Below are 24,496 nucleotides of genomic sequence, written 5' to 3'. Positions count from 1 at the left end.
ACATCTGCAGCTGCAGCAGTGACCTTCCTTACACCTCTCCCCTTTGCTCTTCTCCAACATCCTGCTGGTCTAGAATAGCTCTTCGTAGCCAACTGGCAAAACGCTATTTTCCAGAAGCAACTGAACTATAGTTTCTAGCAAGTTATTTCCTGGCAACTGGTACAAACCCAGGGAACTGATCTGATCAGCTCCAGGGCCAGGTGGAGCTCAGCATCTGCTCGGTGCCCCAGGACAGACTGTCGCATGCTCAGACACCAGCCCTGCTATGTTCTCCCCGTGGCCCACGTTAGCAATGCGCCCGAATGGATTGCAGACATTCCTTGTTTTTCCAACACAGAGCTTGTGGACAGGCTGGAGTGGGGACACGCTGTAGCTGATGAAGATCAGATGCGGGGAGTTGAGCTTTGAGCCGCAGCTCTGCGCTCCAGAGAGATTCTTTGGGAGGAAATAGAAAAAAGCTGTGCCTTGGCAGCTGTGCCTCAGCCAAGACAGGACCTGTGCATGGTTTTATAGCAGCAGGAAGACCCAGACAGCTCCTTTCTTCCCCTGAGGGAGGCAGAAGGAAACATTGCAGCAAGGTTACAAAGCCATGCAGCTACTGCAGATAGAAACCGAGGCAGTGCAGTCGCTGTACTTTTATCTACAGCCCTAGTCCTGCTCGGAGGGCTCTGCAGACGTTAGTCAGACACGGCCATTCTGCAGAACAAGCTGTTTCCAGCCCCTGCACCGAGACACTTGTTTGAGCAACTCCTGGGAGGCTGCAGTGCTCCAGCTCCAACACGCTCCGCCAGCACGACAAGCCCTCCACGTGCCCCAGCACGCAGATTCCCATTTAGAGGACACACAAGCGCTGGCCCAAATGCTTTCCAGACCAAGCGAGACATACTTGCTGCATACCAGGCTGTAGTCTCACTGGTCACATTTGGTCAAGTCACTTTTTTAAGCTCCTGGTACACCATTTCCAGGCTGGAACCATCAGACAGATGATTCTTTTCCTCGTTGCTTGTGTCATCAACACATTTTGGGGGGATAGGGTTTGCTTATATCAATGTTAAGGTCATTTGGAAGCTGTTTTCAGGTTGATACAGCAAAGTCTCTGCCTTAAGAAAAAGACAGTAATGTCCTGGAGTCTCAGGAGAGCTTATTTCAAGGAGAAAAACTAGGCTAGCATAGATCCCAGCAGGAGAAGTCACCTGCAGGAGGCACAGGCTTTTCCCCGTTCTGGTTTCTTTGCATGCTCTCAAGGGACAGCTCTGCTCTGCCTGCAGCCTACAGCAATAAGTCACGCAGGCAGCAGGCAGGCAGGCCACATGCAACTTTTCCACCTTGCCCCGTGTATCACCTTTTGTACGCTTTTGAACCTGTCTGACCACCCCGATGGCCTTTTCCTTATGTTACGGAGATTTGGCATGGCAATTTGTGGTGTTGCCAGAGGATGCCTCCCACCCCAGCAAGGCTGAAGTTCTGCTGGGCACGCTGCAAACACAGAAGCCCCAGTTTAATGACCAAGCTGCACCTGAAAGACTTGTTTGTGGGACTAACTACCAAGCACACGAACAGTGCTTGTCTTAAAACATTCCCCATCCTTTAGCAGCCACCTCCATGCTGCTGTGCTGCTGCCACACAAATTAATCAGCCCAGTTTCTAAAAATATATTCTATAACCAAGGATTATACTGAGGCTTCTGCTCAGGTACCATATAGCACTGCCCTCAGACAAGGGCTCCTTCAGGGCAAGGGGCTGACCTGAGCTCTACGAAGATCTTGGAGCTTTCCCTTGTCTTCAACGAGCAGGGAAGCATCTCTGATGAGCTCTGCAGGACCTGTAGATTAAACGGCGACACAGGAAGAAGTTCCAGGGTCTTCCAGAGCTCCTTTCAGCCTATCTTCACAGAAAGTCACGAGAAGTGTAAGCCATTTAGAAAGTCTACATTTGGACCACACCTTAAAATGTAAGTTGGAGTTACAGAGAAAGGACAGCCTGAGCAGAGCCAGGGAAATGAACAGGAAGGACAAAGGACTTGGAGGTACCTGCCCTGACAAGGCTGAGTTACAGCACTGCAATGCTTTAGTTTCCCTTTCAGAAGGGTTTCAAACTGACTAGGTCTGTCAGCTACTCTGGAGCCTTTGTGGAAAGCCAGTCTGAACTGGGATTAAAAAAAAAGGGAAGCAGGAATACACACATACCTTCAGTGCAGTTAGTAATGGGCCAGAGGATTGTCGCCCAGTCACAGTTCATTCCAGTGCACTGAAAGCCACAAGGAGCAGTGCTGCATTAGTCAGTTCCTCTCCTCCAGCCCTTCCCGTCCCATTCCTCACCCTGCTTGCACAAGCAGCAACGCGAGCACTCTAAGACTGAACTGGGAACCAGTCCAGGAAGGTGCTGCTCCCCAGGCTGGTTCACTGCCTGGCACTGCAAGCCTTTGTCCCAGCTCAAAAGAGGGGACAAAGCGAGCAACGATTAATTTTGGCTGGCACTCTCTCCAGAAAGCACTCCATAGATGGAGTAAAACTGTATGGTTTAATACCGGTGCTAAAAAAAAGTCAGCACCTGGCCAAGTTGCCACATCAGCCTCATGTTTCTCCCTCCAGCACTGAAGCTGGAACATCCCAAGACAAGCTGCATTTAGAAAGGCATTCCCTCCACAATTAGGCCACCAGAAGTTTTCAGTGTCAGTGTTTATGTCCACAGCTATTTGCATTAAATGCTACATAATCCACACCGAGCCACCCTCTTGTACAAGAGCTCTATTCTTTCAGTTATTTCCTCATTTACTAATTGGCACTTCACCCAGCACACCATCCGGCCCTCACATCCCAGTATCTTCATTCATTAGTGTTGCCTTGTAATCAGTAGATGTGGAGGAAAGCAGTGAGAGCGAAGCTCGTTTCTACCTCTGGACAGAGTTTCTGTTCCTTTATTGGAAGCTCTTTTTGGCTAAGACTGCAAGAGTGGACAAAACAAGCCATCAGGAAAAAGGTTTTGGTAACAAAGCACTCCTTCCCCTCTGAAGTGAGTTAACAATGAATCACTGTGGTTTAATGCTAGCAGCAGCAGCTGTGTTAGAAGAAACCCATGCTGAAGTTCTCCACCATCACCTACCAGAGCTCCCCATCTGTCTCCTTCCTAGGTGACAGCTGGGAAGAACAAAGATGCTTCTTACAGCTGCATCTTGTGCTATCCGCTCCCAGTCCAGAGCCAGAGCCTCCCGTTTTAGCTATCCTCAGCCTGGGTAGATTTTTAGGAAGCCTCTCTAAGTACATTGTGTTTGTAGGAATGAAGGGAGCAATGTGATTGCTATCTTGCTTGGGCTTGTCAGTCAGGCTGAAGAGTAAAGCCATGGTCTGGAGCAGCACTGATGGAAGTTGCCTAGTACTCACCAAGTGTAACACCTGCACAAGGACAGGAGCTGAGCTCTTGCTGTATTGGCATCACAGCCCTAGGTATCCCAGTCCTCAAAAGCAGCATTTTCTCAAGTAGGTAACTTCAAAACATCAGATTCACAGCAGTTGTTAGCATATCAGCCCCTGCTCCTAAAAGCAACACCCCTCATTCTGTCTGCAGCCACCCAGAATCCAGCAGGATCTCTTTTTCCTCAGGAAAACCATTTGCAGTTTAAGCTATTTTAATGAGGGCTGCCCAGCTACAGCCTCCTCCTTCCTCTTTTCATTTAAAGATGTCACAAGCACTGCTAACAGTAAAGCAAAAATCCCCGCAGCAGAGCAGCTGCCAAGCACTAGATTACTCAGCCTGCTGCCCTCAAATAGGTTTATTTTGTCTGAAGCTTCAGTACACAAATCTACATCAAATACATCGATGCCAAAGGGGAAGTTGTGCAAGTGTCTGGTGCTGATGAGCAGCACTACCGAACGAGCTGAAATCTGGGCCACGCGCTAGGAACAAAGCCCTAAGTCCATGACAAGAGTGGATCCCTGCTCCCTCTGAGCAAGGAATTAAATTCCCATGGCACCACAAACAGCACGTTGTCCTCTGTGAAATTATGGGGACAGAGCAGGACATCCAGGAGCAGCGAAGCCTCACCAGGAGGTGCTGGAGCTGCAGTCACATTCCATCCCTGCATCACTGCAGCACAGCACCTCCTCACTTGCTTCTCTTCCCCTTGGATGGGCAGCGATGCTGCTACCAGCCTACCAGGGAACCAGCAGGGGAAAGTGCTCTGAGTGAGAGCAGGGCACACCTACTGCATCACAGGGATGGAATTAGGGAAAGAGGTGAAGGCACGCAGGAGCACGGAGGATGCCCCAAACTGCCCACACTACAGACAAAACTCCGAGGCTCAGCACACAACACCCAGCAGGACAGCACTCCGCTCCTCCTCGCCAAAGCCTGCTTTCTCCCTGACTTTGAAGGCAGTTCACTTTTCTCTCTCTTCCAGTTTCAGTTTCTTTGCATTACCATCCTCACCACCACAGCTGGCATCCTCTTCTTCACATTCAGCAGCCTACTTCCAAGCTCATCCCTGTTGTCCTCCCTTGTACAGGCTGCATTCAGCCTGTAGTGGGCTTTCTGAGTGAGGATTTCACAAGTTTTCAGAAGTTTACTGAAATTTTCTAACCCTACCAGACACCATAACAATGAAAACACAAGAATGAAGTTCTGGAACTCTGCGACTAACTTACACAGCGAAGGATCTCTGCACAGCACCGCCTGCACCCTTCTACGAGTGACCAACGCTACAGCACGACCCCATCCACAGAGCTTCAAGTAGAAAGAAGGCAGAGGATGCAGTGCAACAACCAGCAGCCTGCCTCAGCACACGGAGCAGCTCCTCTCCCATCCTTTCTCTCACCAGCAGGTCCCAGGCTGAAGCTAGCCATGCTCCTCTGACCTGTAATATTCACAAGGTCACGGTCAAACCAAGTAGCCAGCCAAGAAGCCCTGCAGTTTAGCAGCAGTCATTTCTCATCTTGGCTTGTTAAACATCACATAACAAAGCTGTTAAGCCCTTGAGCAGGATTGCCTGGGAGAAGAAATGCCTTCCAAAGGCACACCTGACATTAACCTCTGCTGTATCCTGCAATTCAGATCTGTTGTCCTCTGGATTCAAGGGATGTGAGCATTTTCTACAATACTGAGCAGAAAGCATCTCCCTAAGGATCTGCTTTGTCTCTCCTACCGTATTTTTCCAGAATCCCAGAGGTGACAAAACAGCTGGCAAGAGCTGGCTGCATTGTTTGGCCCACAGCACTGCAGTGAGCTTCTGAAGGAGTCTGAGACACAGCACTGTACCAAGAACCAACACTCACAGTGACAATGCAAGCCCTATATGACAACTATAGAAATCCTCCTGATCCTGTGGATGGACTCAGAAGAAAAAGCAAGCTTATTTGGCTCTTTTGAGAGCCTAGAACCACTGGTATCCTTCCAAGGACAGCCTGCTCCGAAGGGAACAACACTACTGTCAAGCAAAAATGGCTCACCACTGCTATCTGTGCAGCAACACCAGTAGCTAGGAATTGAAATCAGCAAGTTTTGATTTGTAGCTTACTTGTGACATTAAGAGGAGGCTGGAAGAAAGCTTCTTACACACATTTTAAATCAGAGTTTAGAAGTGGTAGCAGTGATGCTGAGATTTGAAAAAAAAAAAAAAAGTAACTCATTTGCATCTCGGTGTGATTTATAGAACAGAAATGTATGGTAAGAGGTTGTCAGAGCAGCTTCCCCAGGAAATAAACAATCAAAACCCCCAGGTTACAGCCTGGCTGTACGTATAAGCCTTGCCTATCAACTAAATAAACAGCTTACCCACCTCCCAAAGTTAGCTTTCTTCCAATGGTATCACCCAGCGAGAGGCCTCCACAAGCTGATTTCAGGACCTGAGGAGGTCTCCAGTCCCATCTCCACCTCTGAGCAGGATTAGAGCTTACTGTGGTCAGCCTTCAAAACTAGAGACTGCCCAGCCTCTAGGCAACCTGCTCCAATGCCTGACTCTCTTCATGAGGAGAAAACTCTTCCTTACACTTCGAGCTATGCATCTTCTTCCCTCGTCAAGTCTTTCCAGTTCAATCAGCCAGTTTCAGGCTGAACTTTGTGTTAATCCCCTGGCCAAATAAATCCTGAACAAGTACACGTAGTACAGCCTTTAATTGACAGTGAATCACTAAGCAATTGAAGCACAGGTTTAAAGAGTTCACAGGTCTTTGTCTTACCTTGCCACATGGAGGAAAAAACCTCAGCCTTCTACGATATTTACCCAGATTCCTTCACCCTGGGCACGTTGAGTGTTGAAAAAGAAGAATGAAGGTACATCATGATGTATAAAGACCCTGGAGATCTTTCAGAGCTTACTCAAGCTATAAATTCAGGTCTTTCCTGTCCTGAGGTGTGTGGAGACTGAGGGTGTCACTGCTGGAGATGAAAACCTCACGAGGAGACAGTTGAGTCACTGAGGAAGTGATTTTTTTTTTTTCATAGACTGTTTAGAAAACAGTTCTGTTCGCTTAACAAAAGGATGTTTTCAAGAGTCAACACCCCTGCATGTGCATCCAAAGCGAGAGTTCACACAGCTATCACAGGTTCTTTAAATCAAGTTGAGGCTTCCTAACCCAAAAGCCCATCAAATTCTTTAACACCATCAGCATTTGCCTATCTGCAAAGAAAAGCTTTTTTGGTCCAGGCAGACAAAAAGCATAATCACTTCCAAAAAACGAATTTTGCAATTCATCTCCAAAAATGCCTGGCTTCTACCCTTTTCTAGCAGGTATTTTCCCCTGCCTCTTCTCTAAAATTTGCTCTTGAAACCATAACCCGTGTATTAGATGTGCCTCTGCTGCATCAGATAGCTTTTACAACATGGTAAATGACATCAGAAACATCTTTTCTTGTGTCCTGACTGCTAGCCAAGCCATCCAGGCTTAAATTTAGGAGTTCTCCACTTCCCAGAGTCACCAGCTCCATGAACAACGCTGTGGCTCAGCCTCACTCACCAGCAGCCCTCCCTGCACGGGGCCAACGTGCCCCTTGAAAACAATGCTCCCCATGCACAGGGCTCAGCCACACCGCCCTGTAGGAAGTACTCCACCTTACAGGAACAGAGCTCATCTTTTTAAGTGGAAAAGATGAAAGCCCAAAGCTGGATGTTCACACAAACCTCACGCTCAATGCAAGGCTTTGAAGGCAGGAAGGCTGGGGAGGGCAGGGTGGACTGGGAAGAAGGCTGTCTGGCTACAGGCTATGGGTTGCTTCCCTGCCACAAGAAGGGTCTGCAGACGTGTTCTCCTCTGCTCCTTCCCCCTGCTGTGCTCTACCTTTAGCTGTGGCTGGCACTCTTGTGATGGCATCAGCCACGCACTGCAGCTTGTTGTAAAGAGCTGGAAGGAAAACCATCTGCAGGAACACCACATCCCATCAGCATCTGCCTCTTCTCCAGGCACAGCCTCATCCCAAGGAGCTCAGCTTCACCTGCACCCCCCTCCCAGACAGAATAATCCCAGGCAAGGAGGGATCCACACGCTGAGCAAACAGGGCTCAAACATCTCCCAGATCCGTTTCAAAGGAACGCAGAATTACCTTCAAAATACAAACAGTTTTATTAAAGTTCACTAGGTACTCTGCTTTGAAATACATTTTTCTCGCCCTGCATCAAAGGGCTGTTAATTTCAGTCTTGTAGCAAGAAAGGCAAAAGAAATGAAAGCAGCATCTGCTTGGAAGAGATGAATGCAAGATAAAAGGTGTCTGTGACAGAAAGCTGGCAGCAGGCTTATGTTTTCTGTTCAAGTTTGATCTGGGAATAACAACAAGCCTTAAAACATAATAAAAGCTATGGAAAAACCCTTCCCAAATCCAACAGCATAGCCGGAAGATGCAATTTTTCTTCTCCAACTGCTGCAACAGCCAGCTGATGCAAAGAGCCCAGACAAACCCAAACTTGCTGCCCCGTGTAATCAGGCACCTTGGCTTGCTCAAGTCCACAACATCCCCGTCACAGCCTTCAATTCCCTCTTCCCCTCCAAGCCTCCAGAGGGAAAGCAGTTTCCTAGGGATCTCCCTCAGCAGAAAGGAAGCAGAGTCACACCATGGCAGAACGCCTCCCGAATGTTTTGGCATAAATGGCTTGCGAGCCAGCCAGTAAAGAAAGGAAAAAAGCCTTGGCATTTCTTGTCTGCCTAGAACGGTCTGTTCCTTGCAGAGAGTCAAGTCAGGATCGTCATGAGTTGGTTATATAATACAAATTTTTAGACATTGTGCTCAAGTCCAGTCCTGTACAGCACCACAGAGGCACTGAGGTTTGTCACAGAAGTGCATCGAGGGCACATCAACTGAGCTCTGCATCTCCACAAGCTTTAATTGGATTTATTGGCACTTGATGCAGCAGGGCAGGGGATGGCAACCTTTTTTCCCTCGTGTTTTTCCATGCTGTAAAGCCATGCTGTGGTGTATGGGCTTCCACTGGAAAGAAACCAGGCAGAGAGCACTTGTGTTCTGCTCACAGCATCTGAACAGGGAGAGCAACATTTGAGCATCTCTGCTCTTCTGTCTTCTCCTCAGCACCTCTGAGACAAGTCCCTCCAGATGTCTTACGCAGACTCAGCCTTTCTGAGAGCCACTTTGATCTGCCATCCTGAGGTTTTGGGTGGGAAAGGACTGTTTGCTGCTGTTTAGTAGCAAAAAAACTTCACACATTTAAAGCTTGGTGCAAGCATCAGTAGGGGAAGAGACAGCTTCCATGTAAGCTGCTTTACCTTGTTCTCCTGGCCCAGCTATCTGTGAAATGCAGAGCTAACACACGAGCTGCAGAATCTAAGGGCTGTGTGTATGCTTTGGCTACCTACACTGCCTACCATGCGCACACATTCGTTTTACTTCAGCTCAGGATATCTGCAAGGCAAGGATGGATTTTTACCCCTTCCCTGATCAGCTTACAGCTAACCTGGAAACCTTTTACCTAACCTTTAAATTGCTTGAAACTCTCAGGCCAAGAGAAGCCAACACGGTGCACTCCGCCTGACCCAGCTCGCTGCCAGTCTCTAGAAAGATGCGTTCACCTCATTCCCGAAGCAGCTGCCAGGAGCTCTGCAGCTCAAACAGTGGTTATGTGAGCAGAAATTCAAAGAGATAGCCAGATAGATATGCAACAAGCTAGCGCTGAGACATTTGTCAACATTTAGCAAACCACTCCAGCGGCACGCTCAGGAAGACAACCGTACGCACAAGCAAAAGCCATCCCACAGCAGCTCTCAAAGTGCTGAACTAAGAGGATATTCCTGGCAGACGGATTACACAAGAGACAGCTCACACTGCCAGCTTTACTGGAACAGACACAGCAACTCCCCACAGCAGAGCACTCTGGGATGATGCCTCGCTAGATTTCTGCCTTGTCATTAGCCAAAAAAAATTTAATGACACGGTTGGACTCTGTGTTTAAATATAATTGACCTGGGACATACCATAATTAGGAAGAGAGACACCGCACATCTGAATGAAGGCTGCAGCTGGGCACAGTCTCAACATGATGCAATGTTTTGCTTTCACCATTACCTGAAAGGGTCCTTAGAAATTGCTATGGGTGTTGGAGATAAGCAGGGTTACCAAAAGCTTCATCTGGCGTTTTACATCACTCCGCATTGCGAAAGGCCTCACGTAACAGCAACTTTCGAAAGCTCCCCTAGCCTGGCTGCCTGAAGCTGTGTCCCTGTGTGACTGGAACTAGGCAGATCTGATCTGGAAGCAGAGAACCAAAGTGAAACAGAATAAAGAACATCGCGAAAGCAGAGAACTAAAGTGAAATGGAATAAAGCACATGGTGCAAACGGTGGCTGCAGATACACACGTGCTGCCTTCAGAGGACATCTGCACAGTAGGGAGGCCAGATATCCAAGAACAACTTTTCCTGGAAGTAAGTCATGGTAATAAAGAACAAATTGCTCTTTTTTTTTTTTTTTTTGGTGAAAAAGCACAACTAGCAACACGTAGCTACAACACCACACAGTTGCCTCTCTTCTGGTTAGTGCCCACAGTATCTGGCAGTGGAATTTGTCCCTTAATTTGTCTGACTGGGCCACCCTCTGAAACGCATTCCTAAACAGTTCAACTCTCTCATGCTCTGTAAATCAAGTCATATCTTCAATAGCTTCCTCATCACCCCCGTGCTGACATCAAGCTGCACCTTGATCATTTACTTCAGAGCAGTGAAGCAAATCTGTGTGAGTAGGTCCAACGCTGCTGCCTTACGCCGTGGTAGTACCTCTGTGTGGTAAGAGTAGGCACGAACTAACAGTCCACACCAGTTGCTTCACCACAAGCAACTGGAACAACTGGTTGAGCACTCACGCTCTGAACCATGCAGAGGATATATTACTAGAGACAGATGCATTGTCTGAAGAGAGATTTGGACAGGCTTTTTGATTATGAACAGCTTTAAACGTCATCCTTTCAGATAATACCTGAAAGCAGATGGAGTTTTTACTCTGGGCCATTTTAGTTTCATCATCCAGACTCACAAGATGAAGCCCTGTACGGAGCAGTCCAACTTCAGCCCCACCACAAGAACAGATGTCCTAAGTCATCCTCCTCCAAAAAAGCCTCCTAGCTCAGCATCATCAACAGTTACATCAAACATGACGCTGGCACACGTAAAGGCTGCAATTAGCAGCCATGACAACCCTTACAATATCAGTTTCACAAAAGATATCGTGAACTTTCTTTATGTAAAGGGAATGTAATCTCCTCCTTCAGGTAGGAAGCGGCTACCCTGTTTTCATGGCCAAGCGACAACCCTGAGAAGATCCCGCCCACTGCTGAGCTTAATTCCAGACATTAAAACCTCACTCTTCCTGTAATTTTGGTTCAAACATAAAGGTTTTTTTTAAAGGTATTCTGCCCTCTGCAAAGGGAAGGGCAGAATTTGGGGAAGAAGGGGAAGTTTTCCATAAAGTCCATCTCAGAAGCACAGACTGGACTTGCTCATTCCACAGGGAGTACACGTGGCAATGAAGTCCAGCAAGTCTTGCAAATCTGACTGATGGGCATGTTAGAGGTTTTGTTCAGCTACCTGCTAAGCCAATCTACTGCTAAGAAGGTTCCTTAAACATCATGTACTAGTAGGTCAGTTCTGTAACCTTCGTGCTTCATCCTAACCTAAAGGAAAGACCTTCACAATCCCCAGGGAAGAATAGAGGTGGCCACTCTTCAGCATCCGATGTCTGTTCAGGGGTGATGCTAAGGCAGTATTTATCCCTCCTGTTTCCAGCTTCTGAGCACCCTGACCCCACCACAGAAGCCTGAGTAAGCAGAGTCTGAAGATCACACGTGTTCACCATCTCTTCCTTCCCTCCCTAGGGCTTCTCAGCAGACTAAACTGTGGATTTCCTCTCAAAAACAGAGATTCCAGTACCTGTAATTAAGCTAGCTTTCTGCTCGGACTATTCCAGACGTGGCTGTCTGAGTCCTTCCCATTAAGGTTAACCATTCAAAAAAAAAAGCCTCTGCAGTGCCAGAGATAGCAAAGAGCACAAGAGCCGGTGATGGGGCAGGTTGATTAGATGTAAGCACGCCTGAGTTGTCTTATCTGGGCATGAACCAGCTGCCAGAACTTTTGGAGTTCAAAGGCAACACAAAAGCCCGTACAGCCGACCTATCCTCCCAACATACCGAAGTCATCATAGGTCCTCATAAATCAGCCTGCCTTCTAAATAAGTGTTTAATATAAACATTTGTACAGTCACTTAATTCCTGGTGAACCAAACTATTTGATGTGGGCCACAGAAAGCTCCCATGACATCAATGGAAAGTTTCCAATTAGGAAACCGAGTTTGAAGCACATTAAAAGAGCTTAAGAAGTATAGAGAGAGAGGAAGAAACCTTACAGGAACAATCAAGAGATCTGTTCTCAAGACACAGCATACCTAAGAACAAGCAGGAAGAGAGGCTGCCTTGCATTTTTGGAGTTTAGCAACTAAGAATTCTAGAAACAAATGGTTGTGTTAGCTGCTAGATCCCTTCAACATCTGAGCTTGTCTTTTGGCAGAGGCAGACCAGATTTAGCAAGTGTGTTCACCTGTTTTTCAGCTGCCACCGAGGTCCTTGCTTCTTTTAAGGAGCCTGGATGGCTCCTACAGCTTTGCTTAGATTTGCTATGCACAAGCACCAATTTAAGAGTAATAAGGTGGCCACTGCCACCCACTGTTCAGCACACCACAGCCACCCAAACATGGAATAAATGCATGCTCTCTAGGACATCCAATGCTTAGAAATTCAACTACAGCCACCACACCCAGCGTTTTGCCTTTAAAAGCCTCCCACCAGACCAAGCTCACCTTGCAGCTTCATTCCTACAGTCATTTGTTACCCTCACCACCACTTCCCATGCTCAGCGAGAAGATGAGCTGAATTCACCTTCCAGCCATCCCCCGCAGAGAATCCCACTGCTTTGGTGACACCGTCCTACAGCTCGAAAGAGCTGGCTACAGAAGCCCTGGCTAAATGCATGCAGGCATGTACTAATTAGCCTGCCCAGCTGCTCTGTAAGACTCACAGACAAAAAGGGAAACACTCAGCCACCTGCAAAGCCACCTCCTTCACCACTGCCACCTGCTGGGCCACTTGCTTTGTCCCCTCGGTGACAATGACAACTTCCACTCGATGCCCATTCAGCAGCACAGCCATGGGTCAGACAGGATCTCCATTTTGCTTTGTGGGTGGCTGAGATATGCTAAAATGAGAGGAAAAGGGTATGGAAAGCTCCGTTAGCATAAAAGCTGTCTCAGCAAAGCCACTGGTGGGCCTCCTGCTGTGCTGTTTGACACCTTGGAACAAGGATCGCCATGAGGCCAAGAGCTCTTTCGAGAGCAATCCAGACCAGGGACTGGCTTTTTTTTTTTTTTGTGAAGGTCTGAAGAGAACCTAATGCTGGTAACATGTAAGTGCATTGCTCCCAACATGTACTAAGGTACTGAACTACCCTTCCTGCTCACCTTAATGACTGTTAGATTGACAGCAACTCTCCTACCTCAACCACACCAGGGGGATTTGCCATCTGTCTTAATAGATGGTCTACAGCACTTCCAGTGCCCCCTGAGGTCTTACCTGCATCAGGAAGGCTCTTCCCACTCCCACTTAAAACTAAGAGCCTTTCAACTCCGTTTCTTCCCAGCAATAGCGAAACCATTGCCAGTCATCCTGCTCCCATTTCGCAGAAGTGCTGGAGCACTTATCCCACAAAAACACAGTTCAGCTGAGCTGGAGCCACACGCTCTGCTCTTGCACGTTCCTAAATGCATGCCAGAAGCCACGCCACCCCCAGCACAAAGCCCAAACGTGTTTCTACCTACTAAGTTTAGTCGAGGGGCATTGCACACATCCCACCAGTCAACAAACTCTGTTTACCCCCACTGGTAGCACGCTGCCATATGATAGTGCCCACGGCAGCAAGCTGAGCTGTTCTACCCAGCCAAATGGCTGAGAAGAAAACACTGAATGCTGACAACTGCATCCCTACAGCAAAGGGCAAAGGCTGAAAGTACACCACGAGTCACCACTAAATCAATTCCTAAAGAGCAGAAAGCCCTTCTAGAAAGCACCAAGTGAGTACACAAGTACACCTAGCAGCAAAATTCTCTTTGGAGACCAACAAGCTCCCAAACCCTGCAGATTCACTGGAAATCCTCCCAGGTAAACATCTGGGCCTCTCTGCCACCCAGGAGAGGCACAGCACCCTTGGCAAGCCTCCCCCCATGGAGCAGCGCTGCCCTGGCTGTGAAGCAAGCACGAAGGGAGTTGCACAACCCCAGCCTGCCTGGGGATGTGGGTTACAGCCCCTTCCAGGTTCACTCCAGTCAGGTGTCCCCTCCCATTTAACGTGTTGACACAGAGCTGTGCCTCTTGCAGATCCAGTTCAGGGTCCACAAGCTGGGCAGCAGCCTGATCACTCAGCTATCGAGCCTGGAGTTTTGATGTGATTCATGCCAGAAGTGCAGATCCAGGCCCATGTGGGCACATGCGACCTGCCCCTCCACAAGTCTCAGTGCAAGGCAACACCTTCCATCTCCTGACCCCCAGGGGACCAGAAGCACGTGAGGAACCCCAGTACCTCAATAAGACAGGAGAGATTGAGCTGTGGAAATTTGCAGAATCAACCTTCCAGGGGAGCTCCGTTCCTCTGATGTCTGCTTCTTGCAAACAGGTCAGAAAGTTTAACTACTCAGCAGCACGCTGCTCCTCCAGCGCATCTGGAAGCTGATAAACCGAGGGCAGTGTCTCCAAATTCCAGGATGATCCTCAGCCGCAAAAGCAAGCTCACATTAATAACCATAAGATACAAACTTTGCCCCTTTTCTCTTCCCAAACACCAAAATACAGCAAGTCAGGCCCACAGCCCGGACAACTGGTAGCACATCACTTTGCCCTGCTTCTGCTCCCCTGGCTTTTCACCACTACCCACGCTCACAGCCACTACCCATCAGATTAGCAGCCCCCTTTTTAACTCGTACAAATGCAAGCAGCAGCTGAACGCTGGCAAGACAGCGTGCCACATACCTAACCTTACAGCAATATCCTGCTGGAATCAGTGCCATGTGTGCAGCCCTTCTGCCCTTTTCCTCCTCGGCTGCAAGCTAAGCTGTGCTAGCAAGATCTAAGAGATGCATGTGCCTGAATCAATCCCAGAGCCAAGTCTGAGGCTGAAACCACTTAGAAATGTCTGTCTGAGCCTTGTTGCAAGAGGGACACGGCACTCCAAGAAAGCTGCTATGTAGTAGGGAGGAAAGCAAGGCGCTGGCTCACAGAAAAGAAACATTCATTAGGTTGATTCACTCCCACCCCCCAGCTCCATCTTGTTCCAGCTGGAAGTGCACAACACGCCGCATGGAAAACCCCAGCCCGTTAGCAGTGAGGCTGTGTGGGACACGAGGAGAGGAAGCCAAGCCCTCAAGTCATGACCATGGAGCTGTGACAGCAAGGGTAGGAACAGCACACATCAACCTGCAGCAGCTCCTGCCATCACGTAACCCCAGAACACACAGCTCTACTCCCTGCCCGTAAAAGCAAGCCTTACATTGACGAACCAGGTGCTTTCTGGATTCATACGGACCCCAAATCTCTTTTCAGCTGAAATAGCAACAGGTTTCTTCTAGGAAGTGTCGAGCAGCTACAGAATTAGTGCATCGGTGCTAACTGTCAAAGTTCAGCTGATGTTGTAGGGAATTATTGACGTGGGCCCCACCTGAAACTTCAGGTCCCGAACCCAGCAGCGCCCCAGGATTGGAACGGGACAAAGCAATCCCTCCCTTGCCACCCAGGTTCGATAAGATGAGCTGTTTAGTCTTTAAATAGCCATGGAAAATTGGCCAAAGACAGCCCCAGGCAGAACTGCTGACAGCACAGCGCCAGCCCCTCCATACCACATACCCGGTGTCCAGATTCCTCCATGCATGGACCAAGACTGGAAGCATTTTAAGGGTTATTATTACCTTCACAAAGAAGTTTTGCTTCTTTCCCTGCAGCACAGCTCCCCAGGCTACATCCCTACCGACCTGGGGCTCCTGAAGCACAACATGACAATGAATTAGGGTGTCTAGGAAAGAACTGCACTTGGGCAAACTCCAGAACATCCTTCAAGCCTCAGGACACCATAGCTGGAATCCAGGCATTTTTCACATCTCTGCTTAATGTAGAGTTTAACTTCCAACAGGCCATTCAAACCAGAAGTTCTCCACGGCGAAGTTGCCAAAAGCTTAAACTAAGGATTTCTAAACATCTGAGACCGATGCAGCCTTCTCATGTAGAGAACAGCTTGGCCTTAGCCCTTGCTTGCTTTTCTTGGCTGTTTACCATCAGTGGCTCACGTTCTTTAGAACTAGAGTTGTTTCTGTAGTTTTTGTGCAACCGAGTGCCTTTGTACATTTATGGTGTCAAGGCCCCATCCGGGATCTCCTCGGGACAGATTCCTGACATGATAACATACCAGCTATCCAAAGAAAGCAGTTTGAAACGAACATCTACACAGCTGCTCCAACTTACAAGCTTCATCAAATTCCCCTCCCAGGCTAAAAGAAAAAGCCCATGTTTGGTAACCCCACATTCAGACATTACCACCTTCCGCCCCAAAACTCTCATGTCAGGAGTTGTTGCTCTCTGAAATCAGGCAGATGTTTGTGTGTTTTCCTTTCCGTAAGGGTAAAAAGCTTCCAGCTCCCAGGGGAAGTTTCGCAGGTTAAAAGCTTTACTGCTATCCAGTAGCAGCGCTGCTCCGGTTCGAAGTCTGTCTTCACATTTCCTAGCAGAGAAAAACCAGCAGAGCCAGAAGTAGACAAGCATTAGTGAAAGAGACTCCAGGGTTAAGAAGAGGTAAGGCAAGGACAGGTGACTGTTCTAGTAAGGTCAGATGTTCATCCAAAAATCTTCCTTAAAGCTGAAGTTCAGCCCTGCTTAAACACAGGGCAGAAAAACAGAAGAGAAATAAGGCCCCATCATCAGGGGATGAACAGAAAGCCTGCGGCATGTTGAGCACCCTGCTCCCAGCCGGGGCACTTCTACCTGTGGGTAGGGAGGACATTTCCCATCCCAGCATCGTAATTCCACCCAATGCCAACTGCTTGTGTAAGCCACGGGGTAGAGACCATGAAACAAAACCTGGGATTAGCATCCATCCCTGCCAAAGGTAAGCATATAAGACAAATGTTACTTTTTCTGCCTTTCTAGAAGAACCCTTGAGCAAAACATTCAGTGACTGAAGCGAGGCCACACATCAAGCCAGATGTATAGAAGGGATTAGCCCACAGCTGTCCCTGGCTCGCAGCCCTGTGCTCATCCCTCTAAACCACACTCCCTGGGGCACATGTAACCCTGACAGAGCGCTACGAGCACCAGCTGGGAAGCTCTGGATCCCAGGCATGGCAGCACGCAACCGAGGGCTGTCCCCAGCAGTCATGGAGCAGCACCCAGAGCCAGCTCACCAGCCTGCAGCTGCATCTGCTGGTGCCAGTGGTCCGTGCCCAGAGCACAAAGAATTAAAAGAAACTGCTCTTCTCGCCATACTCTGCCCAAAGAAGGGGTATCTGCAAAGGCTGCCTGCACTAGGATGGTTTTACTCAGTTGTAGATCAAGAGCAGGACGTTATCCAGCTCGGCTGATGTCCTGCAGGATCCTTGTTCACCCCCCAAGTGGGGTGGACACCACAGCAGCATCCAGCTCACACCACATTTATCTTATCAGGGAGAGTCTGCCTGCATTTCCACCCCTGAAATGCTACACGAAGAGTTGAGGCAGCTTGTGGCACTCACAGCTGCCAAAGAAAGTAGCTCCCATACTCGATTAACACCCAGAATTAAAATTTAAACCACGGTCCCAGTACAAAAACATGCCTCAGCCACACGCTGTTTCCAGACGGGCAGCTCCAGAGCACCAGTCACTCCTGAGCCTCTCCGGGATCAAAGCTCTGCCTGCAACAGATGGCTTTGGTTGACATGAAGAAGCCTTCATATTTTAAGAAGGAAAAGTGGCATCCAGCTGGACTGACTGCAAGGGAGGGAAGTCAGGCCTTGCCTGTAAGGCACACAGGGACTCGTTGGCACATCAGCACTCAGTCAGTTATTCCAGTCACTGACCAGCAGCAAGGTGTCACTGCCACCAAGAACATCAATGCCTTTAACTGAGCCAGGAAAGAATTGCTAAGCAAACACCTAACCAACACATGCATCAGTGTTTACTACAGCGCTGCAAGTTTGTCAGGAAAGACAGCTTGGACAGAACAAGGTCAGTGAAACAGCAAGGCTGACAGACACCCACCTGCGTGCTCTCAAACATCTTCCCTGTGACACTTACGTGAAGCTGTTTCTGCAGGGACACAGCAGAAGCTCAGTGCTGCAGCCTGTCCTTTGGTGGGAGGGTAGGACCAGAGCAGGGAGCAGTGCTCTTGACCTCCCAGCTATGAGAAGAAGAAAAGCAGCAGCAGACATACAACATGTAGCCTTCAGACAGCCTGGCTTACACTCCTCCCAGGTGCAAAGCCATGTGTATGTAACAGGGCTACATCTCCATCACACAGCACCACAAGCATCCCTGAGCTTCCCCTCGCTCTGCTGGACTGGAAGGGTTTTTGCTGGGTGGCTGACCCCGTTTCCAGAACCCACACTCCTTACAGGCACAGGCCTGCAGGCAAGAGCAGACCCCAGAGCATGGAGGGGATTTTTCCTAGCAGTAACACAAGTGGCTGCAGAAAGGAAATATTAGACTTTAAGATGTTAGATCAACTCTGAACTAGCTCAAAAGCCGTATCACTAACTGTCTTTTCACAGCTGAGGTACTTTATCCACTTCAAATACTGTTTTGTGAAGCTCAGAAACTGTGGATGTGGATGGCTCATACCCATATCCCCAGACCAGCAAGAAGGGAAGATTTATACTTACAGGGAAGTAAGCAAGAACCCTTAGCTGGCTTCATCTCAGCTTTTTTTAAAGCTATTCCCATTCCTCAATCTCACCCAAAACACAGCACTTGTGTATCAAGAGGTCAAATAAATCAACAGCACGCTGAGCAGACAGCACAAACCCATCCCAGCCAGGCACTTCTCACACTTCCCTACGCAAAGTCTGGCAGTTGCCAAAGTGGAAGTCAGAAGAGCTCTGAAACTATCAGCTGCAGCCTGGGCAAAGCAGCCAGCATCTCCCCTGCCTCTGGACACGATGTGTGCAAGTTTTAGTTCTGCAAGAAGATCTGCAAGCCATTAGGACCTCATGTTTGAGCATCCACGTGAACAAGGACTACGTTCAGTGGGTGACTGAAGAGGAGCAGACTCCGCTTGGTTTAGGGTTGATCCACACCCCCTTTGATCCCCTAATCTAAGAAAAAGGCGTGCCTAGGCAGACACGCACAGCTGTCAATACCCTGAACAGCTTGAGTCAGAGGTAATTTCAGATGTCTCAATATTTATGCTTGTTTTTAAAGCTTTTTCTTGGATGCTGCAGCAATACCAGGCAGTTCTGTTGCCTCCCAAATGTTACAACACTTTTTCCCCTGAGCCACAATAAACAGTCCGCAGCACTAGACAGGTATGTGCATTTACTAAACAGAAAGTCAATAGCTCCCAGCCTGGGAGTGCCGGGAACAAATCAACAAGCTCAACTGCTAAAAGCCACCCTTTACCCATAAGCCAGAAACAGGTGTTCTTTTTTGGCCCAAAACAGCACTACAACAGACTGGAGCTCTAAAGATCACTGCTGCACCTCTCATCTGGACCTGACAGGGGTTTGCTCTGTTTTTAAAAAAAGCAAGCCCCAAAGCTTTTTTTTTTTTCCTGTTCTGTTTTGAGCTTTAATGCAGTATTCTGAAGTTTTACAGCTCACTAATTCCCCTCACAAGAGCATCCCTTGGGAGGGAAATTCACAAGAGCCAATTTCCTTCAGTCTCCTACCATACTCAGCTGCCCAACAAGACTGCTGGATGACCCTGCTTCACCCATAAACATGATCGGGGGAAGAAAGATTCCTGATTAACCCAACAGGCCGACTTACTGTAGCTCAGGAGCTCCCAAACCTAAAAGGGTCAAGTGGTGCAGAGCTGCTAGTGAATCCATGAACAACCACTTTCCCTTTTTCCTTAAAAAAAAAAAAAAAAAAAAAAAAAAAAAAAAAAAAAAAAGTGACACTGCTTTAGCAGTCCATGAAGAAAGCCTGTTAGCTGTGGTCTCCCCAGCCTGCACCCGTGAGCTTGGAAACCAGAACTTTGAAGCTAGGCTTTCCTCAGACTTGCAGTTCACCAAGTGTTTGGCCATCTCCTGTAACACATACCCCATCTCTGCCAAGGACAACTGCGCTCCCCTCCCCTCCACCCCAGCAGTTATTTATTGAAACAGAGGCAGCTGCAGCAATTACTCACATGGAAGAGTAACTCAAGGGAAGGTCTTCGTTGCTCAGAACTGTGTAGTAACTGGAAGTGAGTCAACACCTTGACATCAACCCAATCGATGGTGACCACCAGCAAAGCGGTCCAGCGACCACAGGTTGGTAACCCTGGTTCTCAGACACTTACTCACTTTTATTCTGCAGTCATTACGCAGCTTTGCCTGGAAGCAGCTGATGTCTAACTCCTATCTTGTGCTAGCAGATCAGTTTGCTAGCTCGTGTCACATGCCTGCAAACGCAGAGGAGCGGGGCAGCAGGTTTCACAGCCAGCCACATACGCCAGCCTTCAGCACGATCAAGGTTCAAGCAACTCATACTAAAACAGACCTCATCGGTATCATCCACGCAGCTCTATAAGCTGTTTTTCTACTGCTATAATGCTACCATCACTCCACTAGTTAACAGAAGCCTCCCCGCATAGGACAGGGAGATAAGCTGTGCTAGGGGAGGATCACTGAACATCCCAGCTGAGGTCATCTCATTGATGCTCCCTGCCAACACAGTCAATCCTCACTCCCCTTGTCAGCACAAGCCCTGACTCCAGACTGAGTCAGTACATGTACACTTCAGCCCGAAACCGTAAATACAACCTCACACTGGTGTATCAGAGCCAGCCAGCCTGTTCTGGCTATCAGGGACCAGCTCCAGTGTGTTCAGTGGCACTGGGCACAAAATCTCTGACTGAGACAAACCTCAGCCACAGGGCATGCTCTCTTCCACATCATATGATCTTCAGAAACACTGAAATGTGAAGACTAACCGTCAGCAGTCTGCACTCAAATCACAAAGATTGGCACAGCATGCAGACTGGCTCACTATCTACAGATTCGTAGTTCAGGTGACTTCATGAATTTAATTACCCCTCAAAAGAGGGATTTGAGGAGACAAGCAGCCCTTGCAGGCTGCTTTCACTTTGAGGAAAGGAAACGCAGGAGGCCAGGGTGAGACAAGAGAGCAGCAAGCAGAGCACATTTTCCACATCCCGGACCCAGCTGCAGCGATCCGGCTCCACACAGACACAGCACATCTCAGCTAGCCAGTTCCTGGAACACAAAACCACATCTCTAACGTAAGTTTACAAACAAACTTCAGTCCCATTACAGCGCGATCCAGTAACCTCCGCGAGCGGCTGCAAAAGCCTGCTGCTGCTGCACTGCAACAACACAATGCCCCCCAGAGGAATACACTGCTCAAGTTCATCCCTTGTCTTCAGCACAACTAGGAGGGGGGGAGAATAAATTACGGCTTTACGAAACCATCATCACAACGCCCCAGAGCCATGACAGGGCTGGAGGCCAGGCACACTGACGGAGCAGGGAGGAGACGGGCGCACCAGCAGCGGGTTGGCCGGGGAGGGCTCCTCCAGAAGCCACTGAAGTGCCTCTCAGGGCTGCCACTCGCTTGGTAAACAGTAGCACAGCCCCACCACGCTCCCAGCAGCTTCCCTATCAACTCACCGCAGAAATTGCCTCCCTCCTGGGCTGAGATCGGTACTTTGACCCCATCCAGCTCTCCAGCTGGGGAAGGGTTGCTCCTGGGACAAAAGGGTCATAAACTCTTCCTGCATCGCTATCAGGAAAAGAAAAGCCAATCTATCTCCAAGGCAGCAAACTTCCATCTTTATAATCATTTTGTAAACTTCCTTATCTCGAGCAATGGCTCGCTTCACAGGTTTCTGCTCGGGTATGGCCACAGCCGCTCACCAGCCCGGCTGCCTGCATCCATCCTGTAGCAGCAGCAGCAGGCAGCACGCTCCTGTTGTTCTTCCAGCAACACCAGGCACTTCAAATAGAGGATTACCCGAGCTCCCATCACATCACCAAGGGGTTTGTGTAGGAAAAAAGCCCGATATCCATCAGGCCCCTGCTCCGGAGACCACCAAAGCAGCCCCGCAAGCACCGAGCGAACAACCCGACCTCCTCACCCAGCTGAGTCTGGCTCAGCACCTCCACCCCCGGCTCAGCAAGCCGGGTTTGAGCCCAGCGTTTGCTTTTTAAAAAAATATATATATATATTAATTTATCTTTCGGGAAGCTGGCACCGGCTCCACGCAGCCCGCGCTGACCGAGGAGCAGCGCCCCGCTGCGAGGGATGGGGAAGGGAAGGAAGCAAGGGAGAGGCCTCAGCAGCTCGGTAGCCGCCACCCCAAAGGAAAAAAAAAACACCACAGCCACCGTCCCCCCCTCCGGTTCCTACCGTCCTGGGGCCGCCCCATGGCAGCGGCCGCGCCGGGTCCCGCCGGAGCCTGCTCCCGGGGCCGCGCCGCGCAGCGCCCGTGGCTGGGCGGGCTGCGGGCAGGCTGCAGCCGCGGCTCCTCCCGCCGTCACATGGCACAAATAACGCCCGGAGACCGCCCCGATCCGCCCCGACACCGCCCCGGCCCCCGGGACCGGCCCCCGGGCTCCGTTTGGGGCCCGGCTCCGGTCGGCTGCGAGCCCGTCAGGCGCCCCCCCCCCGTCCCCGGGCCTGGGCGAGGCGAGGCGGCGGCCCCTCGGCGGGCAGGGAGGGGAGCGGCGGCTCCCTGAGGGGGGCTCGGCCCTCGGTTGAGGCCGAGTTGGGATATTTGCATTGCAAAGGCTCCGATCAACGCGTGTCTGAGGTGTTTTTTTAAACACGGGTCGATTTGTGTACCGTAGTAAAGCGAGGAAGTACAGCCCCGCTGACTCTGTGCCTTGGAGGCTTGGTGCGCAAAGCGGGTTTTGGGGACAAATCTTGAGTCAGCGATGTCCCTCTGAGATGATTCATTTTTGGTATTCCCAGACAAAACGAGGGTGTAGCAACACAGCTTGCAGCACGCACTGGTGCAAATCAGGCGAGGGCTCCGAGGACCACCCAAGAGCTGAAGGAAATGGCATGAATGATTTTAGGGGTGGTACCGTGGCATCCGAGCCCAGACACACCGAGTGCCCCTGCCAGACACCAAGGTTATCGTCTGGGGGATTGGACATGAGCAACGGGCCTTGACCACTTCTCATCATTACTGGTCTTGGGACACACCTGAAAAGGGGAGTGGGATTCATTTGTGCGTCCGCCTTTGTATGTCCCTGCTTCCAGAGGGCTTTGCTTTCATCTCTGCTGTAGCCCCTCTGCAGCACCCGGCCTTAATTCAAGGTTTAACCATAAATGTGTCCTCCTTACCTACCTTCTAATTAGGATACTGAGCCGCTCTTCCCCTTGCTGTGCTCCTTCTTAGGGGCTGCAGGAGGTGAGCGGTGAGGAAGGCGATTCCCAGGTGTGCAGAGGTGCTGGATCTCTGGGGAGGCTTCAGGCTTTTTGCCACATCTCGGGGGCCATGCATCGATGCACAACTTGCAACATAAGAGCAGTGCTTACAAGGAAGAGATAGAGTAGCTGCAGATGGGTGGAGATGAAATTGCATGGCCCCAGGGACTGTACGCTACCCACTGCTGGCTTCCTTATTCAGCGAGGTGCTCACAGCAGGGGATTCAGTGACCTGTAATGGGGTCGGAAGGGTGCTGAACCCACCGAGCTGTCAGGAGAAAGAAGCCTGCATCTTCCCTAGGACCTTGCAATGCCAAGGCCGAGGTGTGGTGGCTTGCTAACAACCCCCTCCTCACCCCTTTCTGGCCATGCAGTCAAAAGCACCCCTGCCAATGCAAGGAAATAATCCCGTTGTGCTCCGTGGGGCGATGCATGCAGGGGCAGTAGTTCATGTGTGCATTCGTGTCGTTGCAGGACGGAGGCACTAATTTGTTAAGCATATTTTGAACTCCTTGGGGGATTGTCACTCTGTGCCAGCTATTGTGGTTCATTAAATAACACATTCACATTGCATTAAATTTATTACTCCAGCTGACCAGAAACACCAGGGAGCTGGTAGATACAGCACAAATAGGTCCTTTCACACTCGGCAAGATAGAAATGGGAGAAGTTTCCTGGTAAATAGATAGGTGTTTCAGTAGCTTTTTCAAAACTGTTTTGCTTTGACCTAGACCTGCTGCCATCTGAGTCAATTTTCCCCAGTAACTTCAGAAGAATTTACCGAGCAATGATCCCGCAAGTGTATTGTGCAAATCTCCCCCTTTTCCTGCAGGTTACTGTCCTGATCTCTGGCAGTTGGACTGTACTCACCGCAGACCCTGTAAATATTTCTTGGAGTGCGCAGAGGAAGGATTTTGGTGCTGAAAACTGGCTCTGGTGCTTTCTGTGGGCACACCTGCAGCTTTCTGTGTGCATCCATCCCTGCCTGTGGAGAGTTTTCCCGGTTATCTCCACTGTTTAGAAGCTTCTCCTGTCTCCTCTGGCTGTGCCAAAGATATTAGAGGAACGTATCACCTAGGCATAAAATGGAGAGCACGACAACCTGGAGCGTTGTCTAGGGAAACTCCAAAGCTCCTCAGAATCAGAGCTATGTGGGCCAGGTTCTCCCCTACGGTAAATCAATCTACTACACCTACTAAAGTACACCTACTTTGAAGGCTTTGTTTCCTTACTGCCAAGGTGGGAGGCTGCTGTAACGTGAGAACCTGACTGGTGGAAGTGGGGCAAAGGCTAAGGTGGATTCGTCATCTAGGAAGGCAGTTGCTAATTAGCCGGCTGACAGTAACTCTTGATGCCAAGACATGTGGATGGGGGAATTTCCTCTTGTCCCAAGACCTTTCCTGCACATCTGCTATGC

At 49.5% G+C, this 24,496-nt stretch overlaps 1 protein-coding gene across 1 annotated transcript in view; it reads right to left on the bottom strand.

Moving 5' to 3' along the window:
• The window catches only part of SPSB1 (splA/ryanodine receptor domain and SOCS box containing 1), a 38,228-nt gene extending 16,026 nt beyond the window's left edge, over positions 1 to 22,202 (bottom strand). The window contains exon 1 of the mRNA XM_082776746.1: positions 22,054 to 22,202. The gene's annotated coding sequence lies outside the window, so the exon portion shown is untranslated. The remainder of the gene's footprint in view (positions 1 to 22,053) is intronic.
• Positions 22,203 to 24,496: the final 2,294 nt, after the last annotated feature.

Source organism: Aythya marila, assembly GCF_965140915.1.
Source record: "Aythya marila genome assembly, chromosome: 21".
Classification (NCBI taxonomy): Eukaryota; Metazoa; Chordata; class Aves; order Anseriformes; family Anatidae; genus Aythya; species Aythya marila.
The sequence above is the reverse complement of the archived record's forward strand: the minus strand, read 5'-3'. Positions and strand labels throughout refer to the sequence as shown.